This window comes from Crinia signifera, chromosome 2, assembly GCF_055691185.1.
Source record: "Crinia signifera chromosome 2, ASM5569118v1, whole genome shotgun sequence".
In the NCBI taxonomy this organism is placed as follows: domain Eukaryota; kingdom Metazoa; phylum Chordata; class Amphibia; order Anura; family Myobatrachidae; genus Crinia; species Crinia signifera.
Genome location: NC_139218.1, coordinates 17,762,512 through 17,776,869, shown reverse-complemented (window position 1 = coordinate 17,776,869; position 14,358 = coordinate 17,762,512). Strand labels below are relative to the sequence as shown.

General features: G+C 47.8%; 1 long non-coding RNA gene across 1 annotated transcript in view; it reads left to right on the top strand.

Moving 5' to 3' along the window:
• LOC146058677 (uncharacterized) overlaps window positions 1-13,553 on the top strand; it is a 47,086-nt gene extending 33,533 nt beyond the window's left edge. Inside the window, exons 2-5 of the long non-coding RNA XR_014469893.1 lie at window positions 9,510-9,605; window positions 11,758-11,907; window positions 12,034-12,114; window positions 12,494-13,553. This is a non-coding gene — a long non-coding RNA (uncharacterized LOC146058677). The remainder of the gene's footprint in view (window positions 1-9,509; window positions 9,606-11,757; window positions 11,908-12,033; window positions 12,115-12,493) is intronic.
• Window positions 13,554-14,358: the final 805 nt, after the last annotated feature.

Below are 14,358 nucleotides of genomic sequence, written 5' to 3'. Positions count from 1 at the left end.
CTTCCGTGTTACCATACAGGCGGCGCAGGTTACTGGCTTCTGTGTTAACATACAGGCAGCGCGTGTTACTGGCTTCCGTGTTACCATACAGGCGGCGCAGGTTACTGGCTTCTGTGTTACCATACAGGCAGTGCGTGTTACTGGCTTCCGTGTTACCATACAGGCAGTGCGTGTTACTGGCTTCCGTTTTACCATACAGGCAGCGCGTGTTACTGGCTTCCGTGTTACCATACAGGCAGCGCAGGTTACTGGCTTCTGTGTTAACATACAGGCAGCATGTGTTACTGGCTTCCGTGTTACCATACAGGCAGTGCGTGTTACTGGCTTCCGTGTTACCATACAGGCAGCGCGTGTTACTGGCTTCCGTGTTACCATACAGGCAGTGCTTCCGTGCCACTCTCACAGCTCTATTGCACATCTCTTCCTTGTGGGTAAGGACACAGCACCTGCTGCATATGTACATGACATCAGGGACTGCGGCCTGGGGGGGGGGGGGTCACATCGCTCCAGCAGCGGCTGCCAGGCTCAGACACACAGGGACGGTGTCTGCTCCTCTCCCCGGCCAAATGAAAATGAACAGGAAATACTTGTTCTCCTGTCCCGCCTTCCTGCAGCAATTGGCTTCTGCTCTCCACATGTGATCGGACGGATGACTCTGGCCAGGCCCCTGCAAAGTGATTGCTACACGTACTGATGTAAGATGTAGTGAGATCTGCAACTAGCCAATGACGATGGATCCTTCTCTAACACGCCACATTGGTGGGGGCTGCCCTGTTTCCTATATTACTACTTTCAGACCGCAAGTGCTGTGTCGCACACGGGATTAGGACACGGGTCCCATCCCCAGAGCAACACGGCAATGCGGTCTGAAAGTTTTGACGGGGGGCGGAGGGATAACACTGACACGGTGACATCACAGGGGGCGGAGGGATAACACTGACACGGTGACATCACAGGGGGCGGAGGGATAACACTGACACGGTGACATCACAGGGGGCGGAGGGATAACACTGACACGGTGACATCACAGGGGGCGGAGGGATAACACTGACACGGTGACATCACAGGGGGCGGAGCTGGGTGGCGGGGCGTCATCGGGGGCTCTGGAGGAGGCCGTACTTGGAGCTGACAGTGCTGCCTCCTCCATACTGTGAACAGGACACGGGTCGCTCGATCCAGGCACCCGCTCACACTACACTTGACACGGGTCACAGCCGTGTTCAACCCTGGTCATTACCAGGGTTGAACACCTGTGTTGCTCGACCCGTGGTGGCCTTTTCAGACCGCACCTTGACAAGGTGCGGTATAAGAGAATGTGTAGGAGCTGCACAACTAATTAATAGTATTGGAGATTAAGCTGTGAGAGCTGAAACAACTCGTCGTGTGCTTCTTCTTTGCCTGGGAGCTTGGACATTGCCTGGGAGCTTGGCATGTGCATATTCCTCACCCAGAAGAGCTTGGACATCGGCGTGTGCATATTCCTCACCCAGAAGAGCTTGGACATCGGCGTGTGCATATTCCTCACCCAGAAGAGCTTGGACATCAGCGTGTGCATATTCCTCACCCAGAGCGCGTACATCTGCATGTGCAAATTATAAGCCTGAAAATTTATATATACGTGTCTGCATCTTCCAGGCCGAACAACTCGGACATCCGTGTGTGCACAATTCTCACCCAAGATCTCGGACATAATCATGTGTGTCTTCCTCCCACAAGAGCTCGGATATCGGCATTTGAGTCGTCCATGCCAAAGAGCTTGTACATCATCATGTGTGTCTTCCTCCCACAACAACTCGGACATCAGTGTGTCACATTTCTCACCCAAGAGCTCGGATATCGGTATTTTTGTCTTCCTTCCACAAGGAGGGATTTTCGTCTTCCTCCCACATCAGCATGTGTGTCTTTCTCACCCAACGCAGCTCTAAGTTTGATATTGAGTATCAGAAAAAACAAAGAAAAAAAGGAAAATCAGTTTTGCTGGGATGCACTCCTCATCCACTAAGTCACACATGACTTGGAATAACAGTACAATATGTGCAAATGTAAAAGTACGTGTAAGGTAGGTACAGAAAGAAGAAAGATGATTGAAGATTCAGAATCGTCTCTGATGCAAATCTTGCTCTGCCAATGTGTAAAGAGATTAATAAACGATTTTTGATTTGTGTTGTATCTTTATTGACTTATAGAAAGTTGCAATTGCTGTCAATGCGTATAAACAGATCTACTGCTATGTGTGGAGGGTATCACATACACTGTAATGATTTTAACTACACAGTTGCAACATTTTATTCACATCAGGTTCTCACAGTTGCTACACAGTAATTGCTATATGTAGTGGTGACACATGCACTGTTCTGCGGCTCTTGGAATATACCCTTCAGCTATTCTTAGCAAAATAGACGACCTACCTCAAATGGGTGAGTTGTATTAATGACCATATGAGTATGTCACTTATATGCTGGCTTTTGTGTCCCCAGCTTCAGGCTTAGGGCCGCATTTATAAAGTAATATTGGCGGCTAAATCCCGGAAACACCCGTTACAGGCGGACGGGCCGCCAACGCTAACGCCAATCCCAACGGGTCGTCGGGACTACAATTGCCAGGGAAAAATGGAAAATAAACCAAAGGCTCGGGAGGAACAGATGGAAATGCGCAAACGCAAACGCGTTGGTGGCCCGACGTCTGTTACAGTTTCCCAACGGATCGGGACGGACGGAAATGCACAAACGCATTTGTGGCCTGACGTCTGTTACGGTTTCCCAACGGCTCGGGACGGACGGACGGAAATGCGCAAATGCTTTGGTGGCCCGACATCTGTTACGGTTTCCCAACGGCTCAGGACGGACGGACGGAAATGCGCAAACGCAAACACGTTGATGGCCTGACGTCTGTTACGGTTTCCCAACGGCTCGGGACGGACGGAAATGCGCAAACGCGTTGGTGGCCCGACGTCTGTTGCGGTTTCCCAATGGATCGGGACGGACGGATGGAAATGCGCAAACGCAAACGCGTTGGTGGCCCGACGTCTGTTATGGTTTCCCAATGGATCGGGACGGACGGAAATGCGCAAACGCAAACGCGTTGCTGGCCTGAAGTCTGTTACAGTTTCCCAACGGCTCGTGTTGGGGGCGGACTCCCAACGGCTCGTGTTGGGGGCGGACTCCCAACGGCTCGTGTTGGGGGCTCGTGTTGGGGGCGGAATATCCTCGTGTCAACTCAACCACCATTGAGCTCCACTATAAAAGAATGGAACAACACAGACTCTCGCCATAATGCACCATGGCCTCACTCACCATCTTATTGGGAAAGGCTGCCAAGCTTATTATATTCTCTACATTTCTAATACATCTGAGTGCAACCAACTACATGGGATTACTGGCAAGAGGAGACATCTCAAAGGTCTTAACGATTTGGGTAAGTGCGGCTAGATCTTTAATATATTAAACGCTGCCGTTGTCATATGGATGTCGTTGTCGGATGGATGCCTTTGTTGCATTGATGCCGTTGTTGTATGGATTATATAGTCATAGTGATGCCATTGTCGTAGCAATGCCGTTGTTGTATGGATTACTGATATTAGTGTAGTGTAGTGAGATTTGCGATCAGTAAATGATGCATGTACAGTATATCAGGCTTTCATGCACTGGAATAGGATCACTACCAAATGACAGGTAACAGCGCGACACACGCTGATGAACAGGTTACAGACGGACGGGCCGCCAACGGGACGTCGGGACGCCAATGGCCAGAGACAAACTGAAAATAAACCAACGGCCCGGGACGCTAACGGAAATGCTAACTCAAACTCAAACTCTAACACCATCGGAAAATAAACCAACAGCTCGGGACGGACGGACGGACCAATGACGCTAACGGAAATGCTAAGTCAAAGGGAAACTCTAACGCCATCGGAAAATAAACCAATGGCTCGGGACGGAAGGACGGGCCAATGACGGTAACGGAAATGCTAACTCAAACGCAAACTCTAACGCCATTGGAAAATAAACCAACGGCTTGGGACGGACGGGAAAATTACGCTAACGGAAATGCTAACTCAAACGCAAACTCTAACGCCATCGGAAAATAAACCAACGGCTTGGGACGGACGGGCAAATGACGCTAACGGAAATGCTAACTCAAACGCAAACTCTAACGCCATCGGAAAATAAGCCAACGACTCTGGACGGAAGGACAGGCCAATGATGCTAACGGAAATGCTAACTCAAATGCAAACTCTAACGCCAACGGAAAATAAACCAACGGCTCAGGACGGGCCAATGACCCTAACGGAAATGCTAACTCAAACGCAAACTCTAACGCCATCGGAAAATAAACCAACGGCTCGGGAAAGGCCAATGACGCTAACAGAAATGCTAACTCAAACGCAAACTCTAACACCATCGGAAAATAAAGCATTGGCTCGGGACGGACGGACGGGCCAATGACGCTAATGGAAATGCTAACTCAAACACAAACTCTAACACCATCGGAAAATAAACCAACGGCTCGGGACAGACGGACGGGCCAATGACACTAACGGAAATGCTAACTCAAACGCAAACTCTAACGCTATTGGAAAATAAGCCAACGACTCGGGACGGAGGGACGGGCCAATGACGCTAACGGAAATGCTAACTCAAACGTCATCGGAAAATAAACCAACGGCTCGGGACGGACGGACGGGCCAATGACGCTAATGGAAATGCTAACTCAAACACAAACTCTAACGCCATCGGAAATTAAACCAACGGCTTGGGACGGACGGACGGGCCAATGACGCTAATGGAAATGCTAAGTCAAAGGCAAACTCTAACGCCATTGGAAAATGAACCAACGGCTCGGGATGGATGGGCCAATGACGCTAACGGAAATGCTAACTCAAACTCTAACGCCATTGGAAAATAAACCAACGGCTCGGGACAGATGGACGGGCCAATGACACTAAACGGAATGCTAACTCAGACGCAAACTCTAACGCCATTGGAAAATAAACCAACGGCTCGGGACGGGCAAATAACGCTAACGGAAATGCTAACTCAAACGCAAACTCTAACGCCATCGGAAAATAAACCAACGGCTCGGGACGGACGGGCAAATGACGCTAACGGAAATGCTAACTCAAACGCAAACTCTAACGCCATCGTAAAATAAGCCAACGACTCGGGACGGAAGGACGGGCCAATGATGCTAACGGAAATGCTAACTCAAATGCAAACTCTAACGCCATCGTAAAATAAACCAACGGCTCAGGACGGGCCAATGACGTTAACGGAAATGCTAACTCAAACGCAAACTCTAACGCCATCGGAAAATAAACCAATGGCTCGGGACGGGCCAATGACGCTAACGGAAATGCTAACTCAAACGCAAACTCTAACGCCATTGGAAAATAAACCAACGGCTTGGGACGGACGGGAAAATTACGCTAACGGAAATGCTAACTCAAACGCAAACTCTAACGCCATCGGAAAATAAACCAACGGCTTGGGACGGACGGGCAAATGACGCTAACGGAAATGCTAACTCAAACGCAAACTCTAACGCCATCGGAAAATAAGCCAACGACTCTGGACGGAAGGACAGGCCAATGATGCTAACGGAAATGCTAACTCAAATGCAAACTCTAACGCCAACGGAAAATAAACCAACGGCTCAGGACGGGCCAATGACCCTAACGGAAATGCTAACTCAAACGCAAACTCTAACACCATCGGAAAATAAAGCATTGGCTCGGGACGGACGGACGGGCCAATGACGCTAATGGAAATGCTAACTCAAACACAAACTCTAACACCATCGGAAAATAAACCAACGGCTCGGGACAGACGGACGGGCCAATGACACTAACGGAAATGCTAACTCAAACGCAAACTCTAACGCTATTGGAAAATAAGCCAACGACTCGGGACGGAGGGACGGGCCAATGACGCTAACGGAAATGCTAACTCAAACGTCATCGGAAAATAAACCAACGGCTCGGGACGGACGGACGGGCCAATGACGCTAATGGAAATGCTAACTCAAACACAAACTCTAACGCCATCGGAAATTAAACCAACGGCTTGGGACGGACGGACGGGCCAATGACGCTAACGGAAATGCTAACTCAAACGCAAACTCTAACACCATCGGAAAATGAAGCATTGGCTCGGGACGGACGGGCAAATGACGCTAACGGAAATGCTAACTCAAACGCAAACTCTAACGCCATCGGAAAATAAGCCAACGACTCGGGACGGACGGACGGGCCAATGATGCTAACGGAAATGCTAACTCAAATGCAAACTCTAACGCCAACGGAAAATAAACCAACGGCTCGGGACGGGCCAATGACGCTAATGGAAATGCTAACTCAAACGCAAACTCTAACACCATCGGAAAATAAAGCATTGGCTCGGGACGGACGGGCCAGTGACACTAATGGAAATGCTAACTCAAACACCATCGGAAAATAAACCAACGGCTCGGGACGGACGGACGGACGGACGGGCCAATGACACTAACGGAAATGCTAACTCAAACGCAAACTCTAACGCTATTGGAAAATAAGCAAAAGACTCGGGACGGCCAATGACGCTAACGGAAATGCTAACTCAAACATCATCGGAAAATAAACCAACGGCTCGGGACAGGCCAATGACGCTAACGGAAATGCTAACTCAAACGCAAACTCTAACACCATCGGAAAATAAAGCACGACTCGGGACGGACGGGCCAATGACGCTAACGGAAATGCTAACTCAAACGTCATCGGAAAATAAACCAACGGCTCGGGACGGACGGACGGGCCAATGACGCTAATGGAAATGCTAACTCAAACACAAACTCTAACGCCATCGGAAATTAAACCAACGGCTTGGGACGGACGGACGGGCCAATGACGCTAATGGAAATGCTAAGTCAAAGGCAAACTCTAACGCCATCGGAAAATAAACCAACGGCTCGGGACGGATGGGCCAATGACGCTAACGGAAATGCTAACTCAAACTCTAACGCCATTGGAAAATAAACCAACGGCTCGGGACAGATGGACGGGCAAATGACACTAAACGGAATGCTAACTCAGACGCAAACTCTAACGCCATTGGAAAATAAACCAACGGCTCGGGACGGGCAAATGACGCTAACGGAAATGCTAACGCAAACTCTAATGCCATCGGAAAATAAACCAACGGCTAGGGACGGACGGGCAAATGACGCTAACGGAAATGCTAACTCAAACGCAAACTCTAACGCCATCGGAAAATAAGCCAACGACTCGGGACGGAAGGACGGGCCAATGATGCTAACGGAAATGCTAACTCAAATGCAAACTCTAACGCCATCGGAAAATAAACCAACGGCTCGGGACGGACGGGCAAATGACGCTAACGGAAATGCTAACTCAAACGCGAACTCTAACGCCATCGGAAAATAAGCCAACGACTCGGGACGGAAGGATGGGCCAATGATGCTAACGGAAATGCTAACTCAAATGCAAACTCTAACGCCATCGGAAAATAAACCAACGGCTCGGGACGGGCCAATGACGCTAACGGAAATGCTAACTCAAACGCAAACTCTAACGCCATCGGAAAATAAACCAATGGCTCGGGACGGGCCAATGACGCTAACGGAAATGCTAACTCAAACGCAAACTCTAACGCCATTGGAAAATTAACCAACGGCTCGGGACGGGCCAATGACGCTAACGGAAATGCTAACTCAAACGCAAACTCTAACACCATCGGAAAATAAAGCATTGGCTCGGGACGGATGGGCAAATGACGCTAACGGAAATGCTAACTCAAACGCAAACTCTAACGCCATCGGAAAATAAGCCAACGACTCGGGACGGAAGGACGGGCCAATGATGCTAACGGAAATGCTAACTCAAATGCAAACTCTAACGCCAACGGAAAATAAACCAACGGCTCGGGACGGGCCAATGACGCTAATGGAAATGCTAACTCAAACGCAAACTCTAACGCCATCGGAAAATAAACCAACGGCTCGAGACGGACGGGCCAATGACGCTAATGGAAATGCTAACTCTAACGCCATCGGAAAATAAACCATTGGCTCGGGACGGACGGGCCAATGACGCTAACGGAAATGCTAACTCAGGCATTCCCAACCACGGTCCTCAAGGCACACCAACAGTGCAGGTTTCAGTGATATCCAGGCTTCAGCACAGATGGTTTAATCAAAATCCCTCAGATACTAAATAAGTCACCTGTGCTCAAGCCTGGATATCTACAAAACCTGCACTGTTGGTGTGCCTTGAGGACTGTGGTTGGGAATGCCTGTGCTAACTCAAACTCTAACGCCATCGGAAAATAAGCCAACAACTCGGGACGGACGGACGGGCCAATGACGGTAACGGAAATGCTAACTCAAACATCATCGGAAAATAAACCAACGGCTCGGGACGGGCCAATGACGCTAATGGAAATGCTAACTCAAACGCAAACTCTAACGCCATCGGAAAATAAACCAACGGCTCGGGACGGACGGGCCAATGACGCTAATGGAAATGCTAACTCAAACGCAAACTCTAACGCCATCGGAAAATAAACCATTGGCTCGGGACGGACGGGCCAATGACGCTAACGGAAATGCTAACTCAGGCATTCCCAACCACGGTCCTCAAGGCACACCAACAGTGCAGGTTTCAGTGATATCCAGGCTTCAGCACAGATGGTTTAATCAAAATCCCTCAGATACTAAATAAGTCACCTGTGCTCAAGCCTGGATATCTACAAAACCTGCACTATTGGTGTGCCTTGAGGACCGTGGTTGGGAATGCCTGTGCTAACTCAAACGCAAACTCAAACGTCATCGGAAAATAAGCCAACGACTCGGGACGGACGGGCCAATGACGCTAACGGAAATGCTAACTCAAACGCAAACTCAAACGTCATCGGAAAATAAACCATTCGCTCGGGACGGACAGACGGGCCAATGACGCTAAGGGAAATGCTAACTCAAACGCAAACTCTAACGCCATCGGAAAATAAACCATAGGCTCGGGACGGACGGGCCAATGACTCTAACGGAAATGCTAACTCAAACGCAAACTCTAACGCCATCGGAAAATAAACAGTAAATACATTATTTCCTGTTCTGCCCTCTATCAGCAATCGGCTGCCGCTCTCCCACTGTGATTGGACGGATGACTCCGGGCAGGCCCGTGCAAAGTTATTGTTACAAGTACTGATATTAGTGAGGTGTAGCATCGGGACGGACGGGCCGCCAACTCCAAATGAGACGTCAAGACAAATGTTACAGCCCGGACATGAAATGAGTCCCGGGCCCTAAAATTCCTGATGGCAGCCCTGTTGGGGCATGTCCATTGTGAATGCAGCATATGTGCAGTCAGGCGTCAGTTGGTCTAGTGCGAGAACATCGCCCATGGTCCCTGTGTGTGTGTGACAGCATCAGCATTAGAATTAGGCCCTGGGCTTCCAGCTACACCCAAAGCTTCATTTGCAGCCATTGCATTTCTAAAATGTTCTTTTCCTTTACAGATCTCAGGCAGCAAAATTCCTCAAACCACTGAGTGCAATCGCACAGATCCGTCCGAAGACATCCGTCAAATCAAATCCCTATTTATCTACTCAAAGGTACCAGTGGCGTCACTAGGGGGGTGCGGCCCACACGCCTTATAAAGGCCCCCATACACTAGTAGCTATCCCTATAAAGGCCCCATACACTAGTAGCTATCCGTATAAAGGCCCTCATACACTAGTAGCTATCCCTATAAAGGCCCCCATATACTAGTATCTATTCCTATAAAGGCCCCCATACACTATTATCTATTCCTATAAAGGCCCCCATACACTAGTAGCTATCCGTATAAAGGCCCCCATACACTAGTAGCTATCCCTATAAAGGCCCCCATACACTAGTAGCTATCCCTATAAAGGCCCCCATACACTAGTAGTTATCCCTATAAAGGCCCCCATACACTAGTAGCTATCCGTATAAAGGCCCCCATACACTAGTAGCTATCCCTATAAAGGCCCCCATACACTAGTAGCTATCCGTATAAAGGCCCCCATACACTAGTAGCTATCCGTATAAAGGCCCCCATACACTAGTAGCTATCCCTATAAAGGCCCCCATATACTAGTAGTTATCCCTATAAAGGCCCCCATACACTAGTAGTTATCCCTATAAAGGCCCCCATACACTAGTAGCTATCCCTATAAAGGCCCCAATACACTAGTAGCTATCCCTATAAAGGCCCCCATGCACTAGTATCTATTCCTATAAAGGCCCCCATACACTAGTAGCTATCCCTATAAAGGCCCCCATACACTAGTAGCTATCCGTATAAAGGCCCCATACACAAGTAGCTATCCCTATAAAGGCCCCAATACACTAGTAGTTATCCCTATAAAGGACCCCATACACTAGTAGCTATCCTTATAAAGGCCCCATACACTAGTAGTTATCCCTATAAAGGCCCCCATACACTAGTAGTTATCCCTATAATGGCCCCCATACACTAGAAGTTATCCCTATAAAGGCCCCCATACACTAGTAGCTATCCGTATAAAGGCCCCCATACACCAGTAGCTATCCCTATAAAGGCCCCCATACACTAGTAGCTATCCCTAAAAAGGCCCCCATACACTAGTAGCTATCCGTGTAAAGGCCCCCATACACCAGTAGCTATCCCTATAAAGGCCCCATACACTAGTAGCTATCCCTATAAAGGCCCCCATACACTAGTAGCTATCCCTATAAAGGCCCCCATACACTAGTAGCTATCCGTATAAAGGCCCCCATACACCAGTAGCTATCCCTATAAAGGCCCCCATACACCATTAGCTATCCGTATAAAGGCCCCATACACCAGTAGCTATCCGTATAAAGGCCCCCATACACTAGTAGCTATCCGTATAAAGGCCCCCATACACCAGTAGCTATCCCTATAAAGGCCCCATACACTAGTAGCTATCCCTATAAAGGCCCCCATACACCAGTAGCTATCCGTATAAAGGCCCCATACACCAGTAGCTATCCCTATAAAGGCCCCATACACCAGTAGCTATTCCTTTAAAGGCCCCCATACACTAGTAGCTATCCGTATAAAAGCCCCCATACACCAGTAGCTATCCCTATAAAGGCCCCCATACACTAGTAGCTATCCCTATAAAGGCCCCCATACACTTGTAGCTATCCCTATAAAGGCCCCATACACTAGTAGCTATCCCTATAAAGGCCCCCATACACTAGTAGCTATCCGTATAAAGGCCCCCATACACCAGTACCTATCCCTATAAAGGCCCCATACACTAGTAGCTATCCCTATAAAGGCCCCCATACACCAGTAGCTATCCGTATAAAGGCCCCCATACACCAGTAGCTATCCCTATAAAGGCCCCATACACTAGTAGCTATCCCTATAAAGGCCCCCATACACTAGAAGCTATCCCTATAAAGGCCCCCATACACTAGTAGTTATCCCTATAAATGCCCCCATACACTAGTAGTTATCCCTATAAAGGCCCCCATACACTAGTAGCTATCCCTATAAAGGCCCCCATACACTAGTAGCTATCCGTATAAAGACCCCCATACACTAGTAGCTATCCGTATAAAGGCCCCCATACACTAGTAGCTATCCCTATAAAGGCCCCCATACACTAGTAGCTATCCCTATAAAGGCCCCATACTCTTCATCTACTGAAGAGCATCTAGAAGGGAGATCTGTTCCTCGCACATCACAGAATACAGTAACTTATACAGTTGTACATCTGCCATCAGAAGGAGGACGCAGCCGCCGTTGTTAATGAAGTTATGGAACAAGTCGCCATATTCATCTACTGTCACTACCAAGTGCTCGAGTACAAACAGCAAGACGTGGAGAAGATAATGGGGATCGTACATGGCCGTACTGGGCTGCTACCAGACTGTGTAAGTGTATGATACTGCCACCTGGTGTTCCCATCACATAATTACAGTCATTACTGTGTGTTCTCTGTTGTGCGTCAGACCCAGACTGTAGGAACCAGGGGATTTATTTGTCATTTTCTGTTTCAGAGTATGAGAACTCGTCCTGGTATCAGTAAGGGAATAAGAGATTACTTCTCCACACTCCGGGACCTTGTGAGAGATAAAAAGGTGAGATGTGTGTGCAGTATGTAATGTGACTTATCTAACATCCGTCCCCTAGTACAGGGTACACATTGATTCTCGGCCTGACATGGGTACATCTTACTGTTGAGTAAAGCTCACATAGCGTTGGCCACGCCCCCATAGTGATGTGAAAAAAAGGGGTGTGGATCGCAACTGCAGCATTGTTGTATGGATACACTTCCTTTTCACAAGCCACACCCCTTTTGGGAGTGCATGAGTCCTGATGAGGAACTTTAAAATGTTAAGGAGGCACAGTGTCAGTATCAGCAGATTTCCACAGCCAGCCAGATTCTGAGAGGAGGAGACAGATTACATGTTGTTGCTTTCTGTATCCAACTAACCTGATTCTTATTCTGTTTCCTAGAGTGTTGATGTGTGCACCAGGGGGAGCATTATCAATAAGATCAGGAGACTCCTTATACAAGCTCATCAACACTGCTCCCGCATAGAACAATAACGCATCACCGGCTGATCAGACAGAGGCTGCCCAGCTTGCCCTCATATTCACCAGGATCATTAACACCTCACTGGACCTGCGCAAGGTGCCCTCCTGCTTCAAATGTTTTATCATTGTCCCGATCCCTAAGAAATCATCTATCACGTCCCTAAATGACTACAGACCAAATGCGCTAATGTCTGTGGTCATGAAAGTGTTGAGTGACTGGTGTTGATCCACCTCAAAGATATAAGTGGCCCTCACCTAGTCTGGTATGGATCCACCAGTGAGGGGGACAGACGCAGGCTACAAAGGGTGGTGAGGACGGCTGAAAATATCAGTACCAACCTCCCCCCTGTTCAGCATCTGTACTTGTCCAGGATCAAGAAACGTGTTGGAAATCGTAGAAGACCATTTGCATCCTGGACACGTCTTGCACAAAATGCTTCCATCTGGCAGACGCTTCAGAGCTATTCCTGTAAAGTCAACTAGAAGCTTAAAAAGCTTCTTCCCCAAGCCGTCCATCAACTGAACAATTGTAGTATGCCCCAAAACCAATATCTGTAAAGTACTATACACTGTGCTCCACGTTGTCTGTGTATATTGTATACCTCCCGCTGTTGTGTTGTCTCTTGGCAGTTGCATTGTACCCAGAAACAAACTCCTAGCTCAAACCGCCCTCCCCCCCCCACTTCTTTCTTTCTTGGTGCCCCTATGACACCTGGTGCCAGGTAGCGACTGCCTCCAATGTCTCAGGGATTCCACCACTTCTATAATAACTTCTTATGCTCTGTACATCTACAAACTTCTACATCTGCGTGTGCGGCTTTTACTGCTATTACCTGTTATATTATAGTGATCCTATTACAGTGCATAAAAAGCTATTTCCTGGCATCTGAGGACTTTTCATCATTACAAATACACTTTTATGAAAATATGTGAAGTATATTTGTATTCATTGAATATCAGAGATAACAGAACAATTAAGAATGTATGCCAAAGAAATAAAATGTTATTTACTGTATATTACATTTATGTCTCAGTCTCAAATACTGTATATTTTATTTAACAATGAAGCAAGTCTTTAAAATGAAGGTGACAAAGGTGCCACATGCATAAGGAGAATATTACAGAGGAGCTGCCTCAGTGGAATGTGTGCACAGGGGCGGATTGGGACTTGATTCCGGCCCGGGAGCAGGGGGGCGCCGGTATGGTGAACCCCTGCTGTATGTGACTGCTCTTATCCTTGCCAATTTGCTTTGAGGATTCTATCACATCTGGCAAATATCTTTGATTGGTTATACCAAGCTAGAAAAATCCCTTATTTTTTCTGATTGCTGGAAGCTTACCGGATTATTTCTGAGACACCTGACTCCTAAGTCTTTTTTGTACTGAACATTCATAGTTACTGCTGATTGCAATTTCTGCCCCTGATGAAGTCATGATTTGACTAAACGCGTTGGGCCTTCTATCTGTGATCAAGAAATCTCTGAATTGAGCAATTACCACTGATGTTCACCAGGAAAGTGTTTAAAATTCCTTCATACATACAACCAGTGGCTAGAAGGTAATTCGACCGAAACGCGTTGGTGGATCCAGTGTGTGAGCAGCCATCACCTACCTTCTAGCCACTGATTGTATGTATGAAGGAATTTTAAACACTTTCCTTTTTTTAAATGTTTTTTTCTATTTTTTACTTTCTTTATATATTTTTTTTGGTACTTGTTTCCTATCTGGGCGCCCACTAAGTTAATTGCGCACCATGCTATTCTCCGTAGAGAAATCTGATCGCA